At 36.2% G+C, this 24,117-nt stretch overlaps 1 protein-coding gene across 1 annotated transcript in view; it reads right to left on the reverse strand.

Annotated features, from left to right (window-relative positions):
• The window catches only part of LOC134794182 (potassium channel subfamily K member 1-like), a 101,665-nt gene extending 81,736 nt beyond the window's left edge, over positions 1-19,929 (reverse strand). Inside the window, exon 1 of the mRNA XM_063765913.1 lies at positions 19,793-19,929. The gene's annotated coding sequence lies outside the window, so the exon portion shown is untranslated. The remainder of the gene's footprint in view (positions 1-19,792) is intronic.
• Positions 19,930-24,117: the final 4,188 nt, after the last annotated feature.

Below are 24,117 nucleotides of genomic sequence, written 5' to 3' on the forward strand. Positions count from 1 at the left end.
TTTTTAATGTAATGAATGGGAATTTCCGGGCATTTAAATAATAACATTTTAACCCATTTGCTCTTTAGCGATTGTTTAACATCCTTAAGAGGGAAGTATAGCACGTGATCGTCCATACAAAAAGAGAAAACGTTTTTCCACTTTTAAATCTTTTCCATTGACGAATGAATGAAAAACTAGGTTTATAGGTTTTCCTTTTTTTCAAAAATTAATATTAATAAAGTGTAAGCATAGTGCAGCAAGCTAATTCCTACAATGCCTTGCGCCTTGTATACCTGCTAGATTTAGATTAATTCTCAACCCAACTCTGGGGATTAGGTAGCGATAAGCAGACACGCTTATGAACAGGCCTTTTTTGAGACAGATACCTTAAATACTAAGCATTAGTAGAACGTGAACATTTCTTCCAACAAACTTTACCACTATTGTCCGTTGAACAACGGAATAAAATAACAGCACGAGAAACTTGATCCAACCAGATACCTATTTTGTAGTATTACGACTATTACGAGCAACATCCTTCCAACTAGGGATTTGGGTCACGGGGACCTTAATTAAGTCCATTTCACCGTTAATAGGAACACTGAACCATTAACCGATATTATTAGGCTTACGGCTTAAAATAGAACACAAAAGGCTAAACATGGCACATGCCGAAATACAAGATGTGTGGCACGTAAGGATATCATAACATCATTAGGTATCTCTTACATTAGATGCCTCACGTATGATATTATGTTGTATAACATCTGCCGTAGTTCTAAGAAAATATAAGCCTATTTCTGCACACATAAGAGATTAGAAGCTACGGGGAACCTGATGAATATGCGATTGACTCCTTCTGATATCGGTTTTCTGAGTAATCTGATTTACTGGTTTGCTCATTAATAAGGGATCACTTACCTGCCAATTCTCGCTAAGATTAGGTAATAATTAATTATCCCTATTTCCATAAATCTTTCTTACAAATACATAAGTCAAAATCACAGAACAAGACGAAAATAGGTAGCTATTCATGCTGTTTTTCAATTTCCATGCAATACTACTTAGGTCATAGGTAGGTACTGAAAGTTCATTTAATTTTAAAAACAATAGTAGGTAGGTAACATTTTCTTTTGAAATTCCTTAAGTTTTTCTGACAATGCATACAAATTTTCTTTACGATAGGATCGATCATCGTGAAAATTATACGGCCCATTTTTCCCCAGGCACTTTTTGTACGAAAATTTGGGCCTACTTGTATGGCGGTTGTGGGTATGTACCTACCTAGTACCTACCTATCTATTTAGATTCATGATTTTTTTTTAATTGACTCATTTGGATAAGGTTGTCTGAATTTGCTAATATGCGACTTTTTTGTAACTTAAATATTATTGAGCACACAGCTGCGATTTTATGTATGTACGTCACTTTATTGCACATAAACAGGTTTACATAAAACGGATAAAACAAAACAAAAATAAAAATGTTATGTACAAAGGCGATTTTAGTTTGGAGAGTGGCAGTTGAAAGACTTCCGTCTTGATTATCATCCGTAAGATTAATATGAAAGCAACTAAATTGATAAACACAAACAGTCACACGAGAACTGGGCTACATTATAAGATAACCTTGTTGTCGACTGAGGGCACATTGAAAGTACCTAGTATATTATAAAAGTCTAGCACGAAAAATTTCTCGAGTTTCAAACTGCCAGTATTCCTAAAATAAACATCACACCCAAATAAATTGGATCTCAAAACATTTATATGAAGAGTTCGATTTTCAAATAATATACCTTTTCTTTCACTGAGTTAGCTCTAAGTAGCTCATTATACTGAAGTTTTGCCCACGTATTTTCAATTAATTAACTCTAATAGTTCTGTTAAGCGAACTTGCACCATCCCACTAACACGGGGTTATCCGGTTCAACCTGGGGTTACCATGGTTACCAGTACAATTTGACACTGGGTTAACGGTTTAACCGCGTAACCTCGGGTTAGTAGGATGGTGCAAGTGGCCCTTAGTGTCATAACTTGTTTATATAATCATAGTTTAATTTCTAGTTGATTTGAATGTCAAAAAAAGTTACAAACTGTACTTAGCTCAATTTTACTTCTGTTAGCCTGTTACCTACTTTAATGCCAGCTGTACACACTCGGAGTTTCGGCGAGAGAAGGGCGAGATGAGACGAGAAAGAGCGCGACGGGAAGGGAGCGGTATGGTACACACTCGTTCTCGGCATGTCTCGGGGTTTCTCGAATAGTGTGTAGAGCCAGTAAAATTTTTTATACAAATATTCATCCAGGAATTAAAAGAGGCATGATTTTTGTTTGGAATATTGATGATGCACTGAGGAAAACCGCAAAAATGAACGACGAAAGGTACAAAACCTGAAGCACGTGTAAGAAAGAGTATAGTTTCTTTCAGGTTATTTGCAAAAAGCCTAATTCGTGTTTTTCTACATCATTCCATTCTACTCTCACTTTATTGGATATAAAATAAAGATGCCTTTGCGAGCATGTCGAATAGACCGCAAGGTTACACAAAATTTGATACGCAACAAGCAAGAACAAACAAAAACTGGCGTGTCTAAGGTCACGCACTACCCGGGGGACGCTCGTTCCACCACACGCGTGTATTCTACCGAATACTAGGAGGTTTTCCTTTTCTATACCAACTCTTACAGTCATTTGATTATGAACTCTCTATCATAGGAATCAAAATTCATTTTCACTTGTCTCTACATCCAAGAATTGGATAAGAATTTCGCTATATATTTTCGAGTAAATATTTTATCAGTAAGATCATGATATATTTGAAACCAACCATTTGAAATCTGAAGATATCGTCGTGTTCGATTCGAGTAAGTTTCATATGCCGGGTTCCGATATGAGGCTGTTTACTCTCCCTACTTGCATAAATGTTCCACATCTTGTTTTTATGAACATATGATTTCAATCGAGATACGTGCTTTACGGCCGTTTTAGTATCACAATTTCACCGAGCCCCGAGCTGAATCATTTCAATTTCTTGTTTTATATTTTCTTCGATACGCAAAAGAAGCAGATGCAGATGATTGCTCCATGTGATTTTATTTTATTGCACAATTAGGGAATTATCATATGTCTAACCCTAAATTAGCCTGAGGCATTGTTCCCAGGACACTGGCCGCGCGTTCCCACTCTACACAGTGAGGCTAAGTTTTTGTGCAAAAAATGCGCCAGCTCGTAGGTTGCCAGACACCCAGACTAGTTTGGTAGAAATTTATTTTACTTGGTTTTTGGTGTCTGACGACCACGGACCGAAAGTTTCAATCACAAGTGCATATGATTTCGATAATTTTCACATTTTGTAAGAATTGTAAGTTTAACTGCATAGTATTTCTAACGTCATTTTAAAACCATTATATACATCAAATAGTGTTTAAATATTTTACATTCAGAAAGGAAAATGGGGAAAACAGTTGGAAATGTAAATTTCTCGAATTAGACCCGTTTCTAATTTTATATTGCACGATGTTTAACTCAAACGGAGAGGTATTTCAGGTAGTCGTCCCCGGGGCTTCATTACCTCCAACCAAGCTTCAAGTTTTAATTGCAAATCTGTTAACTTTTTATATAAGTATCCCAATATATAAGTGCCAATGTTGAGCGTGAGAAGGGTTACCGTTGTTCGGTTTTGTTTAGAGACTTTTAGTAAAGTATGTAAACATTTTCACAAAACAATGAGGTATTAAAAAAGTAAAATGTGTGCCTTAAATAATACATCAGAACGACGTCGACTTTTTGACTTTCACAGATGCAAATTGAATTGAATTTGTGCAAATTGTAGAATAAAGAGTTGTGATCCTACTTTTGACTTTCACAGTTTTTAGGTGGGGTGAATGCTTAAATGTATCATATTTTACTCAAACCTAAATAATAGCAATAGCAGATCTCTAAGATTATTTGCAACATAATATAACGTTTGCTTTATACGTAAGCAAATAGTAATATTATTCGTATTGGTTATTTACATAGTCACATTTGTACCCCCACTTAACCCATCTTATTATTGTAAAGTGCGATATGCAGTGGGCATTCAATAATGTGTTGGATTTAAATTTCATCATCAACATTTTGAAAGTATGAAAGCTCTCATGTTTAACCCAAAGCAATTGCCTATTTGGTGACCGACATCCGTCATAACAAATATCATTATTCCACCAATTCCTTTGTCAAAATAATTATATTCTTCGTGAGGATATTTTTAGCCCAATCCGGCGCGAAGGATATCGATCTGAATACATTAATGTGATTTATTCAAGTCCCACCTCCGTTCATAAAATACGCCGACTCGTTCATAGGAGCCTGTCTTTGGAGGATTAGTGTAGATAATGCCACATTTTATTGTAATCTGAAATGTTGACTCGTGTAATCTATGAGAACCAAAGCGAAGCATAGGCGTCGCGTATTTACAACTTTGCGCTTCGTGAGTATACAGCAGTTAGATTAAGAGCATATAAAGCCTGATATTCTGGTCTCTTTACCCACATAAGGGATATTTACCTACGCTTCTATTGAACTTGTGTGATAAAATCATTATTCATGCAGACAAGCCGTTAACGATTAATACAATTATGGAGTGGTAACATTTGCTTTTGTTTGTACCTACTTACAAAAACGGTATATAATCTACGTGGTGAAAAATGGCTGCCACAGATTACTTCATAGTCCATCTAGCTTTCTTTTACAGGCCAAAATCCTTCAGTCGTCGTGAGTAGCGACAAGATCGCTTGTGTTATGGCCTATGCTTTCGCAGTAGGTAATATGTATATTTGCTATTTAGTTTAGTTTAGACTAGAGATCTAAGAGTACGCGAGATATTTTTGGACTTTATACCTAAATAATAGATAACCGTCTAAGGTACAAAATCTGAAGACCAGGGATTCTTGACGGTCGTGTAAACGTGGATGTCATTTATTGGAAAATAATAACATATGTATGGCTATCGTCGGTCGTTCCCAAAAGTAAAATATGATCGAAATGGTAACATATTTTACGTCTTACGTTAATAGGTAGTCACCAGTCTTTAATGTTTATTTTGGTTTCGCTTTCAATCCAAAGATATGAAAAAAGTTCCGATACCTACTAAAACGACAGTGGGCGTCCTCCTTCCGGGTTCTCTAATTAATACGTCTCTGTAACGAGAATAATCATAAGAGACTTATTAAGTTCAGAAGTCAGATTGCAGTAGTTCACATGCGTGGGTGTACTGCATTCAGGGCTAAAAGGCAAGTAGGTACATCTATAAATAGAACGCAGAAGATTTCATTGAGCATTTATTATTGAAATGATTCTGCCTAGGTAATACCTATGTCTTAATTTAGAATGTTTTAATGCAGTTTTTCTCTTTTTTTCTCTCTTAATCTTCCTCGTGTTCTCCCGGCTTTTTGCCACGACTCATGTGAGCCTGGGGTCCTCTTGGCAACAGAATTGGCATAGGCACGAATGCGACTGCTATCGGACCTTCCAACTTAAAGGGTAATCTATACATTGACTAAACTAGTGGCTCTGTGAGCTGTAGACCTCGCGAGCAGAGTTTAAAACTGAATAAATGTATGGTTCCGTTGTTTTGAAGGATTTAGAGAATCTAATTTGACCATAAAAACTTAACTATCAATTGCTTACAAAATTCGGGAATTGGTTTAGATATGCGACATGTAGAGTAGAACATATGGACATACGAAACAATTTTTGGCTAACAGGCCAATTCAAACTTACACTGATATCAGAAAGACATCTAACTGATGTCATTTAGTTATCGTGCATTTCACTCGTTCTTGTCCGTACATGTATTGGCGCAAGCGAGACGCACGATGACTACTAAATAACATGATAAAAATATCATCCCGATCTCAGTGTACGGTCGATGCCCCTTAAGTATACACGTCGCCATACTAATTGTATAGAAAAGTGGATAGAGTTAGACCAAGAAAAGTCTGCAGAGATTTTGACAGCACACACAGTGCCAATGTTATTTGTGCCAGTGTCAAAATCTCTGCAGACTTTTCTTGGTCTAACTCTACTTATGTTAGGAAACCAACATTACCTTTGAATTAACCTGTAAACTGCAACTAAGAAGCTTCGTGGACTCGCGAGTGTGGCCCATAATTTCCGAAAATCATTTTTTCTTCGAGGCAATTACTCCGTTCTCATATTTTGCGTTGCCCATAATTTCCCGAAATCATTCATTCTCGGTAGCAATTACTCCGTTCCCATATTTTCCCAATGGTTTTCTTCCGCAATCGCCTATTTTTAATATTTTTAAATTAATCTTTTCCTTATAGTTTTCTTTCTTTTAAATATCTAGGATAATATTTTCTTGTTACTGTATGTTAATAGTGTAGTAATTATATTTGTTACTTGTAGGTATTTCACATACAACAAATATCAAAAACACTAAAATTAAAGCATAATCTAAAAAACTACAAGTAAAAAACCAAATGCTGTCAGCCAATAACTCAGACCTACCTATCTCTGGGAGCAGATTCGTTTTTAGGGTCATCAAAAAAAAATAACCCTAACCTACCTATTTCTGGGAGCAGTTTCGTTTTTAGGGTCATCAAAAAACAAAATAACCCTAACCTACCTATCTCTGGGAGCAGTTTCGTTTTTAGGGTCATCAAAAAAAATAACCCTAACCTACCTATTTGAAAAAAACCTGGTTATTTTTACCATTAGCATTAAAAAAACCGGCCAAGTGCGAGTCGGACTCGCGTTCCAAGGGTTCCGTATATTACACAATTTTTAACAATCAGTGCCGGATTAAGATATTTTGATGCCCTAAGCATTTCTAGGTGCCCCCTCTCCCTAGGGTCATCAAGATTACATTGATTTTTTGGTAAATTGAGAGAAGTTCATTACCGCATTACAGCTGAGAATGGAAATCAGTCACATCATTTTATCACGAAAATTGACAGTGCCGCAGCAGTAATGTTGCAACAGAGTACCTAATGCTGTTGCAGTCGCCACCCGAATGTCACCTTTATCATAGCGTAGAAAGTAATAGAAACGCGAGCGAAGCGAGCGCGGAAATTTTTTGATATAAAAACGCAATATGATAGACAGTTGTACATTTTTACTTTTAGTATGGAAATCAGTCACATCATTTTATCACGGAAGTTGACAGTACTGCAGCAGTAACGTTGCAACAGAGTAATGTTGCTGCAGTCGCCACCCGAATGTCACCTTTATCATATATCCTTATAAAGTAATTGAAAACGCGAGCGAAGCGAGCGCGAAAATTTTTCGATATAAAAACGCAATTTTAATTTTAGTCCCAACCAGGCGCGAATCCAGGATTTCATACAGAGAAGGGATGGGACAGTTTTCTATCAGCCTAGCTTCACATAGGGCTCGATATTTAAGGGTCTCAGCGAGGTTGTTTTCATGCATAAAATATGCAAGAAAGCAGAGAGCTTGGAATTGAATTGGCGAAGTGTGAGAAAGGCAGTAGGCCCAGCTGCGAAAGAGGAAAGCTTGGATTTGGATCCACGCCCAAGTGTAATTAAGGCAGAAGATCAACTTTGCCGTAAGGCAGAAGGCCTCGCATAAGACCTAACGCCGAACCGCAAAAGAGTGGGTTGAAATCGAATCTATGCATGTAATCACGACTCTTCTACTGCTACCGATTGTTTCCCAAAGAATTACGCGCCATTATTTTTGCAAATTAGCTTTTGGACAGCTAAAAAAATCGTGTGGTAAAAACGATGTGTCTGTCCCTAATTTTAAAATTTGTTCACCTTTTTCAACCTGGCATTTTGGTGCCCTCCCTGAACGTGGTGCAGTAAGCACGTGCTTGTTTTGCTTATTGGTTACAAAGTCTTTATTAATTCAACCATTAAAGTCGACGAGTACAAAAAACTTTAAGCTAGCTCTCAATTTAACATTTTTTTTAAACATTATTTTTAATTTGACCTTACAATTACTCGTAAGTAGGTAAGAGCGTTAAATATTTAAAATGATTATCTTATCAGAAAATTATCACCAATTACTCTAAGAAAACTACTACTCTAAGTAATCCGGCACTGTTAACAATGTATTTTTTATGTAAAACGTGAGTGAAATCTCTTTAAAAAATCCGTAGGGGTCGGATCAAAAACTGTAATTAAGTCCGACTCACGCTTGACTGTACATTTCTAATAGGTTTTCCTGTCATCTATAGGTATAGACCTATTTTATGTATTTTTTTCAAAATTTTAGACCTAGTAGTTTCGGAGATAAGGTGGGGGAATGGTCATTTTTTGCCTATTTTCTTGAATAACTTCTAAACTGTTGATTCGAAAATTATAAAAAAAAATTATTTGAAATCCTTACAATAAGCTCTTTCATTTGATATGTAACATGATATAGTTTGAAAAATTTTTTTTTTCATTTTTTCATTTACCCCCCAAAAGTGGCCCCCATGTTTAAAATTCATTTGTTTACGTTACATGTCCGTATTCGGGTCACAAACTTACATATGTGTACCAAATTTCAACTTGATGATGTCGCACACACCTTTAGCCTATCCTCAGCTAGATGGCGTGACGACACCGTTTCATATTTAACAATTTTAACACATAGATATCAGTGAATGAACATGGATCAAAATGATATAAAAATAATAAAATCATTTATCCATATATATACATTATTTGATAACTTTATGCGTTTTCATTTTAAGTTTTAGTCGTGTGTCGATAGATGGCAGTAAATTTACAGTGACTACAAAATTTACAATGACAGGACCCCTCTATACTATCTATTCTTTTTGAGCCCGGGAAAGCGCAACGTACGAGCAACCTACAGCTAGTTCCCTGAGCCAAAGAGAATAAAGTCTATAGAGACGGATTGTCAAAGTAAATTATGTAGCCACTGTAAATTTACTGCCATCTTTCGACAGAACATAAAACTGTTAGAACGCCATTTGACTTTGATCCTTATTCTTTCAGTGATATGTGTTAACTTATAAATATTAATATTCACGCCATCTACTCGACTATAGGCCAAAGGTATAGTTCCATGTTTTCGAGCGATGGCGCCACAACCTTCAGCCTATGCTCGAGTAGATGGCGTGAATATTAATATTTAAAAAGTTAACACATATCAGTTAAAGAATAAGTATCAAAATCAAATGGCGTTCAAACAGGTTTAATCTTCTGTCGAAAGATGGCAGTAAATGAACTGTAGCTACATAATTTACCATGACAGTAACTCTCTTCTTCAAATCCTCTTTGCCTGAGCCCAAGGTCGACCACTACCCTAGGCAATGTTAACCCCTCCGATTTATGGATGGTGACCGCCCATGCTATAAACGTAAGTGGAAATTGACTCCTGGAACAGCCATGCCCTTGAACTAAAACCGCTAAAAAAATGTTCAAACAAAAACTCAAACGAATACGCTTACCTCGCGCTTCGCGCTCGCTTGATCAATCAGCAATACGATGTTTAAGTGCAAAAAATAAATAAAAAAAATTGCATTTACTGGGGATCGAACCGGGTACCTATCCCATATCCTTGCTTGTAAGCGTCTTTCCAACTGCCCTATGATAGCATTTAGATGAGCTGACGAAATTTGGTTACTTATTCTCGAGTAAGAATTTAAATATCTAATCTAAAGAGAATAAAGTGTATAGGGGACGTGCATGAACTATAGGGGGCAGCACAGGAGTCGTCAGATCTTTGGCGCGAAGCGTAGATGAGTAGTTTATGATTCCGATGTAGCCCACGAGATGGCAGAACCTACTATGCACAAGGAAACGTACTTACGAGAACGGTAGATGGTAGCACTTGCTTTGGCAATGTACATGTGCACATATGTTTCCGATTCAGGCCACAAGATGGCAGGCCCTCCAACGCGCACGGTCCCTATAGTGGGCGTGCGTGAACTATAGGGGGTAGCATAGGAGCCGTCAGATTTTTGGCGTGAGGCGTAAATGTGACGTTTATGCTTCCGATGTAGCCCACAAGATGACAGAACCTACTATGCATAAGGAAACGTACCTACAAGAACGGTAGATGGTAGAACTTGTTTTGGCAATGTACATGTTTCCGATTCAGGCCACAAGATGGCAGACCCTCCAACGCGCACGGTCCCTATATGTAGTAGAGGGTTATTGTCATACTAAATTTTGTAGTCACAGTAAATTTACTGCCATCTTTCGATACAGGATTAAAATGAAAATGAAAAAATATATATCAATAAATGTATATATGTATGGATAAATGATTTTTCTTATTTTTAGAACGCCATATGATTTTGACCCATGTTCTTTTACTGATATGAGTAAAAATTGTTAAATATAAAATGGTGTCGCCACCTAGACGAGCATAGGCCAAAGGTATGGCGCCGTATATTCAAGAATCAAATTTTCTTTATGCGCAAAAAGCCATCATCTCTTGCAAATAATAAACGAATGCGCTTAGCCCGCGCTTGATAAATAAAAAATACGATTTTTTTTTTTACAAAAAAAAAAAAACAACAATTGATACGAAATTTAAGTATAAAAAAATACAAAAAGTTATGTAGCAGCATACAATTACTGGGGATGGAACCAGGGACCTCCCTATGCAAACAAAAAAGCGAACGTTTGCAAAATGCGCCATGATAGTTCTTACTAAAGCTGACGAAATTTAGCTACTCATTCTCAAGTAAAAACTAAATATCTAAATACCGCCGAAACCAGCGATACAAAGTTTCTGAATTTTTGGCCATTTAATCTATAAACATATATCAAAAAGAAAAAACTCTTATGATATCGATACGACTATTTGTTTAGGCGACAGGTATCACAACTCCGCCATTTTTAAAAATTTCCAAAAACCGGATTGACAAAAAAATTTTATTTAGTCATAGAATCTGGTCACAAAATTTCATGAGAATCGGTTAAGAATTGCGACCTGTAGAGGAGAACATCCGGACATACGAAAGCAAAATGCCCGAGTCAAAACGTAGACCTTCGCTTCGCTTCGGTCAATAATTTAAAATTTTATGAACAAAGGGGTAAGGCTTGATAATACCAGGCTTTGTCTGTGGGCTTTGTTCAGATATTTGTGAGCACTTTGATTAATTAATTCATTATGTATGAGTGTCAAATTCGTTTGATCCATCACACATCCCTTTGTTCGAATGTTCGCTAATTATAACCTAATTAAAGAAATTTTACAGTGAAATTATAATTTATACAGCCCATTAAAAGACCGCTACGCCATTCCGATCGGTAAGCAATGACGAACAAGTTTCCCTAATCAATATTTTAATTAAAATTGTTATATCATTTGTTATATCAAAAATGCTACGCACATAACAACCTCACAAATGGAAATGGATTTATTTAGGTGTCCAATTTGGACCTGTTTTATACGTAACATTCGGACATTTTATAAAAGTTTAATATACAAAACTGGAAAAACTAAACCTTAAGGTGACAGTCCATTTCCAACGACAGCAGCACTACCATTCATTTTACTATGGAAATTGACAATAACACCGACGCGTTCGTACTATTTAGTAGTGCAGCTGCGGTCAGACATGGAATGTTACCCTTACTGTAACAGTGCACGCCAAAAGTATTCGGTGTTATGTGCACGATTAATCATAACGCATTTAAGGGTTTGGGTTTTGTGGCGTTCATCATCATTATCATCATCATCATCATCATCATCATCTCAGCCATAAGACTTCCACTGCAGAACATAGGCCTCCCCCTTAGACCTCCATACGAGTACGTACCGGTTGTGGTATTGGTTAAAAGTAATTGGTGTTGCAAGGGCAATGGTATCTCCAGTATCGGATTTGCCTTCTTTGCCGCCCTAGGCCCTGTAGCCGCCCCTTTCTCAGCACCCATCATATTGACTACATTTTGAGTTATTTCTTGGTATCATCAGCGAATTTTTAGTCACAATTTGCCGCCCCCAAAAAATTTGCTGCTAGGCCCAGGCCTACTTGGCCTTAGGGCAAATCCGCCACTGAGGGTCTCTAATTACATAGACCACTTCCTCATTAGGCATTTAAATCACGCGTCAACGCTTAAAGGCGCTCTACAGTCTCAACAACCGTCAAGTGACCGCCCTTCCACAGCTGTAGGTACAGGGGCGTATTTACCCTAGGGCCATCCGGGCCATGGCCCGGGGCGCCAACCTCCAGGGGCGACATATGTCAACCCCCAGGGGCGGTTGCCGCCCCTGGCGGAATGCATTTTGTTTTTCTTCCTTGAATTCTGGGGCGGCGATACGTATTGGCCCGGGGCGCCAAATTTCAAAATACGCCCCTGTGTAGGTACCTACAGTATTCTCTAGCTTATATAATGTCTACTGGACACTTGATAAATACAAGTATATATTTACATATTGGAAACTATAGCTTCATAAATTAGGGCTACTTTAAAAAATAAATTAAAAAAATTACTTTATTAATAAGTAAATTTTAAATTACATTTTATTTTAAAATAGATATAACTTTTGTATGTATATTCGCATGCAGTAAGTACTAAGTACCTACTTTGTTTTTTTCAATAAAAAAAAATCTTTTTAGTATTTAACCACTTCCTCCGACGGGCCGAGCGCTTGTTTGTGGTTATAAAAAAGTGTTAAAAAGAGAGTTTAGGAAACATTTTTCCTTAAGGAAATTTTGAGGCTTTCATCAAACCGAGAAATGCTAAGCAATAAAATGTTTGACACTTTACCCTGACAAATATCCCCCTTTTCTCTCTCCGATTGGCCTTGAAGAGCTTTTAGCGAGATCGAGTGATTCGGTACAATGGATCAAAGGTGTGTCGTACCATGCGGTGTAAGGGACGAGAGAATTCTATAAAGGAGGGGCTCCTAAGAAACTGCGTCGCGACGCCTTGGGACAACGCGGAATTGGTTCAGGAGCGTCGGCATATGTTTACGTATATGCTCTCTTTGCCGCCTAAATTCTAGCCTGCACATCTTAATTAAAAAAGCGAAAAATACAGTGCAATATAACACAATAGAATATAAATAATTTATTTGTTAGCACAAACACAGATAATAAAATTATAGAAAATTAATATTATAAAAAAAAGTTCCAGCGCTAATCTTCCGACGAGACCAAAAAGTTTTTGGTGTAAAATGTAACTGCTGGTGTAAAATTAACATGGTGCTCTTAAACTGTATTTTTTGAGCGAATACATGTCTGATTTTTTAACGTACGTACGTAAAAGAATGTTAAGGCTTTGGTAGAAAATTACAGCTTTTTTGTTCCCTCACAATAGATATACAATAAGGCAGCAGAAAAATCTATGAATATGAATATTTTATAAACAATATTTTGTAATATGTACCTATATTACTTGTAAATAGGTACATATTAATTAATATAATTAATGGTATTAATTGTAAGTATAGGTATTTGATAATACAGTGGTATTTAGCAATAAATCATACCCTGGTTATTGCTATAAAAATATCTACTCTTTCAATGGACGGCTCTTCAATAATAAATGAGTTGAATGCTTTACGTAGGTATAGGGTTGTCACCAGTCATGGCCAAGGTCGAGCTTGAGTGCAAACGCGGCGAGCAAACAACCCTTCTCGAGACTGATGAGCGAAACCCCTAGCTCTGACGTAGGCTGTGGTTCGAATTTAGTAAATAATAGTTTGCTTTTTGCAGACTAATTTGAACCTTAACTCTTTGAGCTAAGTTTAAATTTGTAATGCAGATAGCTGTTTATATGAGGCAGAGAAAAAAAAAGATTTTTGCCTCAACCGACGAAGGTAAAACCAATTTGTCACACGCCCGATAGCAAATACATATAAAAAGTCTTCATTCAAACGGAAGGATTTTTAGTTTACATTTTTTTATCTGTGATGTTAATTGTAAGGTCAGCAGCATTAATGTGTGACAAATGATGTTAATTGCTGTACTACTGGATACTATAGGTATATGTATATACTATCGGCCCGATTCAAACTTTAAGATACGTCAATTAATAGATCTATAAACGATATGGGTTAGATATGTCAGTGTCATATGAGACGTATCTTCAAACAAAAACGTCACTTTTGACACTGACACATCTGATCCATATCGCTTCTAGATCTATTAATTGACGTATCTTAAAGTTCGAATCGGGCAGTTAGTATATAGAAAATACAATTCTATTTGTACTGAAATACATATTGATATCTAAAATATAAGTTGTACGTCAAAAGTTTTTATAATTCGACTCATGCTTAAAGCCGTGGACATATAAATCAAACGTACATACTCGTATTTATCAACAAAATAACTCACAAATCAAGCATGTTCGCTAATCGCTGTTCTCTGGTGCGCAGTGGTTGTTAAGCCGTGTTAAACCAAAAGGTCACAGAATGATATAGTATAGAGCACATAGTGATATACCTACTCGTAGGCCGATTTTGGCATAACGGCTCCCACTCACATTTGCATGAGTGGATTTGGACAAGAGTGTCATTCAAATTGCTTGCGAGTTGATCGTTTGGACAAAGCCAGTACAATAATGAACCGATTGTCACCGATCATGTGTACCAAAGTCCCTTAGAGTTTCTACGATAAATAATGTAAAATTAAAATCGTGTTTTTACCGCATCAGGCGAGGTTCAAACTCGCGGCTTTGGAAGACCGGTATACCGGCTCTACCGAGCTAATCAAAGCTTTACCCTACTGCGGCAAAAAAACTGTCATAACCTCGTGATTCCATGACTATTTTTAATTAGCAATAGTAAATTTTATCGAAATGCATAGAGTGAATTTTAAACTTCGCGTTGTCAAATAAGTATTTATAGCATTGGGTGGCGATAAAAAGATTTCGAAAAGGTGGCGAAGAGAGAAAGAAAGAGAGAAGTTAAGTTTCACCAACTCTGTCTTCAAATTCCTTAAGAATTATGTTTGGTTTCCCGCCTTGGATTACGATGAGAATAAGTAGCTGTTAGCATCAACACTCGTCGCACATTCGCCAACTTGTAATAACTTAACTTCGTTAGTCTGATTTTCTACATTCTCAATGGACAGTCGGCTTCAAAAGCCAGTGGGCACTATTTAGTACACTATCACTTCTAACATTTATTTTACGTATTATGAAAAATAAAAACTAAAATGTAATTTACGCTGAATCATTATGAAATTACAAAAGATGATAAATTAGCGAATATAATTTTCTGTGCTAAATTATTAGTATTATGATTACATTACTTACAACTACTGAAGGTACCCGACGCGCCGAGTTTTATTATAAGTATTTAAAAATGAAATGGGCAGCAATTCAGTTAAATTGACTTGTTTATTTGCTCTAAGTCCTTATTGATATTGAATTTCTATTTCTGGGCCACTTCGCAATATGGCCGTGTATAGCTTGAAGCTAACAACTGAACTGAAACATCAACATTCGGCCCACGCGACGGCAAATATATTATCCGTAGCAAACTAGCGGCCCGATTCGAATTTTAATATGCGTCAGATAATAGATCTAGAAACGATATGGATTAGATATGTCAGTGCCAAATGTGACGTTTCTTCAAACATAAACGTCACTTTTGACACTGACACATCTAATCCATATCGTTTCTAGATCTATTAATTGACGTATCTTAAAGTTCGAATGGGGCAGTAGGGCCTGGATTCTGTACCTCTTAATCTGATTTAAATCACGTGTCAAAAAAGTATCGAAATCAAATTTACTGATAATCAAATTTTCAGTGAGTTACACTTGCAATTATGTTGGTTACCTATCGGAAGCGGGTCCAATATAGGGATCATAACCGGTTTACTGATTAGATAGGTAGGTAGGTGATATACCAATTAAAATAAGTACCTCAACCCCAAAAATCATTATGATTTAATTTTTATTTTCCTTGTTTTATAAAATATTAGTAAGTAGATAAAGGAAATATTTTCTTTTATATCACATTGTGTTATTTTTCACATTTTTTATATCAAAATCAATTATCTATAATTGTTATAACAGGTATTTATATGTATACTTGAAATTGGGATCTCACGTTATACCTACTAATATTAGAATAAAAAACAGAATTGGCAGTACAGTTCCTGTTCCAATCTAATATCAATACACGACATCTTTTTCAACTAAAAGGCGTTTAGAGTTATGGGGGCGTGTATAACTTGCAGCGATCAGCTGAACATCCACAGTCAACCCACGCCACGCTAGCAAATATTGGGTAACCATATTAAACCGGTTACTACATTTTCAATGAACACCCACGCTCCAGACGGAAAATATCCATTATTAAAACCGTCCGGAAAAATGTAAGGACTATCCTTTTTACATTTTCCAGAAAGGTTTAAAAATAAATGGTAAAGTAGGAATTTGATGGAATTTTACAGTTGGTAGAGCTTTCACATCATACCCACAATCAAAACTGAGATATTAACAATACTAGATAATAGTTAAATCTGCCAAATGAAGCGCTTAAACAAAGGAAGGGATATCTGATTGTGGCTTAGAACTTCAACGCAATGTAAACTTTGATTTAAGAAGTGAATTTTATCAAATAAGATTATTTTTTACCAGACACATATGTGTGACATGTGATATAGAATTTATCTAAAAATGTTATATCAAAGAAACCGATTAAACCAATTTTGAGTAAGCGATTATGAAAAATCGGTCTCTTAAATGTAATATTAATGGGTACATTTAAGAGACCGATTTTTACGTTGCAAATTCTTGTTAAACTTCTAATATAGGTACGAATATTAATTCGTACCTATCGTAATGTCAATAAAACTTAAAATAAAAATTTCAGCGCAACTTTGGGCACTATTTTAGAATTCAAGTCAAGAATAAATTCTATTTAGATGGCGAGTTGAAATATATTAGCTCCCGAGGGGCTGAGGCGTTAGAAAAATGCATTAATCGTAGCGGTGAACAAACCCGGCCATATTCGTAAATAAACATAACTACATATAACCTACCTATATAAAATAAAACCAATATAACAGTAGAATGTCTCGCGATTTTGAGTTCTGATCTAGATTTGTTATGAATATGATAAACAGTGACACTTCTTTAACCAGAATGCAACTAATAGGACAACGTGATGTAACATGGCGATAGTTTGCAATAATTTGACCAAATAAGTACAACTGGGACTCGTGCACCGAAGGTTCCATACAACTGCATAATGTAGGTATGTTGTAATATTTTTAATAACAATCAATCAACCATTTATTATTGTGGCGTTGCGGGCCTTTTGAGTGCCGCGTCATCAATCAACCAATACCTTTTTAATATAATATCATATATGTCAAATACACTTTCAAGAATAAAATCCCAGAGGAGTTTTATATTTAAATGAGGTAAGCCCTCTATCTTTTCTTTATTTGCTATACCTATATCAAATAAAGCCCTTTTTAAGCAAATTGCTCCCATTTGCATTATAAAAGATCTTTAATGTGTTAAAATATAATCCTTCAAACTAGAAGCACGTTTTAAATGTTGTAGATAATGTCAAAACTTGTTATAATCCTGTAAGCCTAATTTACAAAAATGTATTAAAACATATCTTTTTAATTGTCTTCAAAATGAGAATTATACTTACTTTGCTGTTTGGATTAATTGAGTTATTCCAGTATGGAAGTCTGTCATTTTAGTCGTTTATTAACCGATTTGGAAGAAACTATCCTACTATCCAAAACAGGGACCGTTTTCAACTTGAATACGCGAATATTTGAGCTCACGTATGTTTCTTTATCAACATCCAAATATGTACATATAAAAAACAAAGAACGTCTGCAACAGGGACTGAATACCGGTATATTTTTCATACAAATAAACCGGTATTCAATTTCGGTATCACCGTTGTTTATGTATATTTATGCACTTAATTTACCTAATGTGATCAATCATTATGCTTACCTAAATACTATTCTATACGTAATATCAAAGAAATATTGTCAAAGGTATTACTATATTTACTATACCGGTAACGGTCCCTGGTCTGCAATACATAGGTACCTAACCCCGCTTGTTAGTAGGGGCACAAAAAGGACGAAAACGTTCCATTAACTTTAATATAATAGTGGCGTGGTAGCTTAGTTAGCCCGACCTAATGTCCTATGCCTAATTCCTAGAGGTAATTGGTTAGAAACCAGATAAAGACGGCTTATTATAGAGAAGCGCTTGGTTTATGCTGACTTTTTAAGTTCAGGGTGTGGTTCAGGGTATATTATTTAGATGGAAATGAATCTCGTGCCCCGTGCCCACTTTTTCACAAATGAAGGAAAGAGAGAATAGGGGGAAAATAGGAGAGCAAAAAACTGTCACCGTATAAGCAAACCCAATGCTGTGACAATGAATTGCAACATTGATAATAAAACATATAACGATCAATGTTGCAATTCATTAAAATCAGGGTTGGAAAAAATAACCGTAGGGAATCCTAACTTCACCATTGGATCCCAATAACAAAATAATATGTTTATCAAGAAATAGGTACCTATCCATTGCATTCACAATAAAAGGATCTGCGTAAAAAATATTTAAAAGTACAAAAAAAAACATCTTACCACCCGTCCCCAACATTGCCTAGTCATTTTATTTTTATGAAAATTAAACTCAAACTTATTCTAAATCCTAAATGTTGAACACGGCCATGAATCCCATGATACAATTTATTGTCGAATAATTAATTCATGTTGCGAATTTAGAGTACGGGTTTATGCCATTCCGTATTGCATAAACATCCACATGAGTTTTATTCGATTAAATGATCTAACGATGCGGGAAATTACAAACAAAACAGTGTGACCTATAATAACATTTTTACAACATAATAAAAAATAATGCCGTAAGTATTCAAATATTTCAAAGTTTACATATAACTGAAAAGTCTCAGGTTGTAACCATGTAAGTCACTGATGAAACACGTGAATGCTACAACGCCTAACCCGAGTACCCGTAGCAGCCTACGCTACGTAGCACGCTACGCTCATGTCATAAAATCGTCGCTACGCTTGTAAATTCCGACATGTTGTGCTCGATTTTTAAATACCGAAATGGAACCCTGAAAACACTACATAAGGCCTTCTTTCCTGAAAATTTGACGCATCACTAGCGCAAAGAATTGGAGAAAATAATAACACATGCTAATACCAAAACTGGCAATATAACGTGGATTTTAATATTTACATTAGATCAGATTGATGACTATGAAATTAACTTTTACGTAGCAATACAATAATTATTATAATGATACACCATTATCCAAATAGGTATTTTATGAAAGATTAACGAGAAATTGAACACACTCTGCGTGTTCATGACACCGCGATCGAAATTTTCAGAATAACTTTGACCTTGTTAATTTTAGTGCTATAAAAATGAATTTAAGTGCTATCCAACCAACGCTTTGAACACTTGGCAGTTTGAACGATCCTCACTTATACGTCAGTCGTCAAGGGAATTGTAGTGTAAGACATAAGGATGATGGAATCATAATACCCTATTGTCTACTCGCTCTTCAAATTGTCTCAAACTTTCAACTTAACTGACAGCCCGACACTTATTCAAGATTGAAACATGAGCACAATAGAATAGCTATTTTTGATGTTAAAAAGTTTTTTTAACAAATAAAGCTATGTACTTCAATATTTGTATTCAGTATTATTTTGTACACACAGTACACACTTCCATTTATACCTAATATTATTATGACATAATAAAAAAAAAAACTTATAACTGATATAACTATACTCGATAGGCAGTTGTATTGAATGGCATTTTAATTAAAAACTCAAGTTGAACAAAAATAAAATAATCAAAAATCTAAAACAACAAACTCACCAGTTCACAACAACTCGTTCAAAATCTTCAACCGGTTACTTCGAAGTTTAAACCGGTTTCGAAATTGTTCGTTCGAAATTCAAATTAGAAATTGTTTCGCGGCGTTTTGTTACTGGCAGGCGTGCGACCCGGCGGCGACAGGGGCGGCATCTGAGGCGAGCCTATAGCTTTTATTGCACTGTTTGAAAATAGGCTGCTCTTGCAAAAGTGCCTTTATAAGTAACGACTACCGACTGTCTGGTTTAAAGGACTCGCATTCAGGCCATAATTGTAAAAAAAATAAGTAACGACTACCGACTCGCACGGGTTTCTAGGCAATATCGCGAGCATGTATTCTGAAAGAACAATAACATAAAATTGTTTATTTCTTTTAATTAAAGTACCTACACATGTCCATTATCTATCGGATGGAGCCTCCCGGCAAGCAGCAAGCAATACTATCTTTTTCGTCTTGCGTGGTTTGTTTTAATATACTCTGGCACACCCACTTTGTCATTAGAAAAATGCAAATTTAAAAAAAAGTAGGTGCGTAGAGTCGACTTTCCATAGAAAATTTACAGAGTGGGTGTGTTTGAGTATAGACCAAAATTAAATAATTTTGACAGCCGATGGAGAAAATTGCGGTGAAGGTATATAGGTAAGTACTCGTATTCTCAACTCCTCCAAATCGATGAAAACAATAATCCTAAAGGGGCCCACGATTAACAGTCCGCCGGACGGAATCGGCCTGTCAGTTAGAACAAAAAGTTGACAGTTCCGAACAACTGACAGACAGATACCATCCGATGTTAATCGGTGGGCCCCTTAAGAACTTAAGCAGATTATAGTACGACATGAAATTGTAGAAAATTATTAAGGGCGCCACTTCCTACGTTACTGTCACATGTTTGACGTAAAATGCTTAAACATGGCAATAACTTAGTATGGAATTTTTTTAGTTCCATTCTATTTTAAATCTACTATTTTATGTCGCACTATACTGTACCCACACGCTAATTTTTGTCGTTGTCGTGTCGTACTAAATAACGATTCTTACACTCTATCAATGGCTGTATAACCCCCGGGCCTGCGCCTTCGCGCCAACGCCGCCGCCATGACACTTTATCAATGGAGCCGCCATCTTGTTGACGTCATACGCTGTGCAAATATAGTTTTGCAGTTCAACCGCGGCGCCACTGTCAAACATTAAAGTCACATTTAGTATATAGTATCGTTAGTTCATAGTTTTCCTGACTGCATGGAATAAAATTGCATAATAACCATAGACGATTGTGTAATGTTTGTTTTCTTTTGGGTTTGTGGGAGCAATGGGAGCATAGCCCGCGCAATGTTGAACTCCAAATTTAATATGGTTAATTACGTAGTGGAGGCTTAATTATAATTGCTGTCACGCATGAATGCCCTGGGAATTAGGGATGGAAATAGCAAATTCAATATATATAGGCTTTCATTTAGGTAAATTTACCTGAAATGCTACTACATATTTTAAGGATATTAAGGACGGGTGTGTTGTCATGTGGCTATGTACATTATCATTATTAAGTATTTTACTTTATTTTGGTCGTATTCTATAAGGTATTTAAAAAAAAAAAGTCGTAGCTAGCGTGCGTCGATGTTACAAATATATTTAGGCATCAGGGGCATCAGTTTAGAATTTGACATGATTTGGAAAGGATGCTAACCAATTACCCTAAAGGTATCATTCAGTAACGGGCAGCGGGTTTTGTGTGGGTTTAGACACATTGCCAACCGCGTTTAAAAATACCACAACCCAAGTCTCATTTACTGCTAAACTAAACTCGTAGCGCTATGTAGCGAAAATACTTTGTAGAGGCAAAGCGACAATGTGTCGTATTAGCGCAGACTGCAGGCACCATAATATACTGTATGAAGCAAGAAAAGTACTTTTTTTAGTTTTTTAATATATTTTCATACTTTAGGAAACCACATTTACCTATTATTAAAACAATAAACAATAGGTATAACTAGGTACTTAAGTAGAAACAAGTCGTCAATTCACAATTCGTTCACAATGCGTTGCTGATCAAGAATCGTCAATTGAGGAATTGGCTTCGTCAAATAATTAGAAAAAATCAACCAAGGTACTACTTTTTTGAAAGTTTTGCGGTCGACAATATGTATAATGGTATATAGGTAGGTAGGTATCTGACATCGTGACGTTGATGACGATCCTTTTATCGGGCTGAAATGTTAAAGTTCACCGTTTATTGAACTGTTTGAACTAGACCTTTGCTCTAGGAATATAAAAAATGTAATAAGGTGCCGCTTCATAGCGTTTAATAACGATGCATGTTCATGTTTATAGTCGTGCGCGGAATAACAAGTATGGGCCGCACTTTATTCGCGGCTTAGGGTTGATCCTATCCTAGAAAGTGTTTCATCTTGGGATCAGAGCCGGTTCTCAATACTGTCGATCTATCTAGGTTAATCTTGGCAATAGGATCAGTAGGTTAATTGAGTAAAGTCAGAGACAGACTCCCTCTACATCTACATACGATTTTTTCAGGGTAGGGGAGGTGGAGGTAAGTTGGGATCTGTGAGTGAAGACTGATAAACATATCCCGGTTTTTCGGGGGCAGAAAGATACCAGTGATTTTAGGGGTCCCGATAGTCACCTTTAAGAGCGTCTGCCAAGCACTTTCGCCAAAAAAATACTGGCAAGACTTCGCTTTTCTGTGTCTAGGTACATGTAAATTTCTAACTGCTGCCATAACTATTATTTCGGTATCAGATGGGTTAAATCAGCCCTCTTTTTTCGCACCGGAAGTGGCCTTCTTTTTCGTACTTTCGGCAAGTTCCGCCGTGGCAGACTATCGAATTCGGACTTAGCATCACTTTTATGGCAAACCATTGTGCATTTCATCGTGGCATCAAGTCGGTTAGAAATTTTGCGGCCGGCTCTTCTACCATTAAGTATATTAAAATTTCTAGCAACGAAAACAAGTAACAGAAATAGACATATGTCACATGTTGCTTCATGTAAAACTTCATGATTTTTCATAATGACGTTTTAAATTGACAGCGTCGTCAGTCAGCGTCCTTAATTGTATGGCGGCGATTAGGTTCGCGTGACTCTTAAGCCATTACAAAATGCGTCCATACCGAGTCTATGACATAGGCTACATGTGGTCCCAGATTATGATATGATGACGCGTATCAAAACCGTAAAATAAATTGGGTCTGATATAAAAGGGAAGTTCTAATTTCCGGTCTATTGTCTTTCCGGGGAATCTAATAACACAGACTTTTGATAAAAGACTGTTCATTACACGTATTTTCTTAGCTTAGACAAAATAGCGAAAGAACTCATCAGTATCTACCTACTGTTGAATTCAAAACTGATAATACAAATTGGAATTAGTTTGAAAAAGTGCTAGACGTATATATAACACTTGCACTGCGTGTGCTATCAAAATCGTTGCAGACTTTTCTTGGTCTAACTCTAACGTAGGTACTTAGATAGAATAAAAAATAAATAATATATACATTTGATTTAGATTGAAAAACTGAAACGGCGTACTAACTAGTGCGAGCGAGATGCCTTATGAGACGACTGTGATTTAAATTCGTATCAAAACAAGATGAAACCTTTACAAAATGTTAAATCAGAATCGGTGTGTGTGTGTGTGTGTGTGTGTGTGTGTGTGTGTGTGTGTGTGTGTGTGTGTGTGTGTGTGTGTGTGTGTGAGTGTGTGTGTGTGTGTGTGAGTGTGAGTGTGTGTGTGTGTCTGTGTGTACGAGTAGGTACGTCAGGTGTGCAATAAAGAGTATTGTATTTTATTGTATGTGTCAGTCAAGCAAAGGTAAGCAACCTCTCACAGAAGTAAGTAAGTTTTATATGTAAGTATGTAGAACAGTATAATTAGTAATTACCTGATGCTAATAGTAAAGCCGCATTAATATCCACATCAATCACTTCCACCACACTCAAATAAATATAAATAAAGGTTTTCGTACAGGAAACGATAACGAGGGCAACCAAGGCATGGACAGCCCGCGTGAATGTTTTACACCCACTTGGTGTTAATCAGGGCCCGGAACCGGTTTTAAATCCCAAAATAGCCTAATAATTTTATGCTTTTTCCGTAAGACTGAATCATGTATTTAGATAACGACTTCGTATTATTAGATTGTCCATCAAAAATAAAATAATAAACCAAAGAACGAAAAAGAACGTAATGATACCGGTATTTTTTGTATGATGAAAAAACCGGTTCCGAGCCGTGGTGTTAATTTACATTGATAACTCGACCCCAGAAAGGATTTTTCTTATTTTAATTTATATTAATTTTCTTATCTTAATA

Source organism: Cydia splendana, chromosome 10, assembly GCF_910591565.1.
Source record: "Cydia splendana chromosome 10, ilCydSple1.2, whole genome shotgun sequence".
In the NCBI taxonomy this organism is placed as follows: domain Eukaryota; kingdom Metazoa; phylum Arthropoda; class Insecta; order Lepidoptera; family Tortricidae; genus Cydia; species Cydia splendana.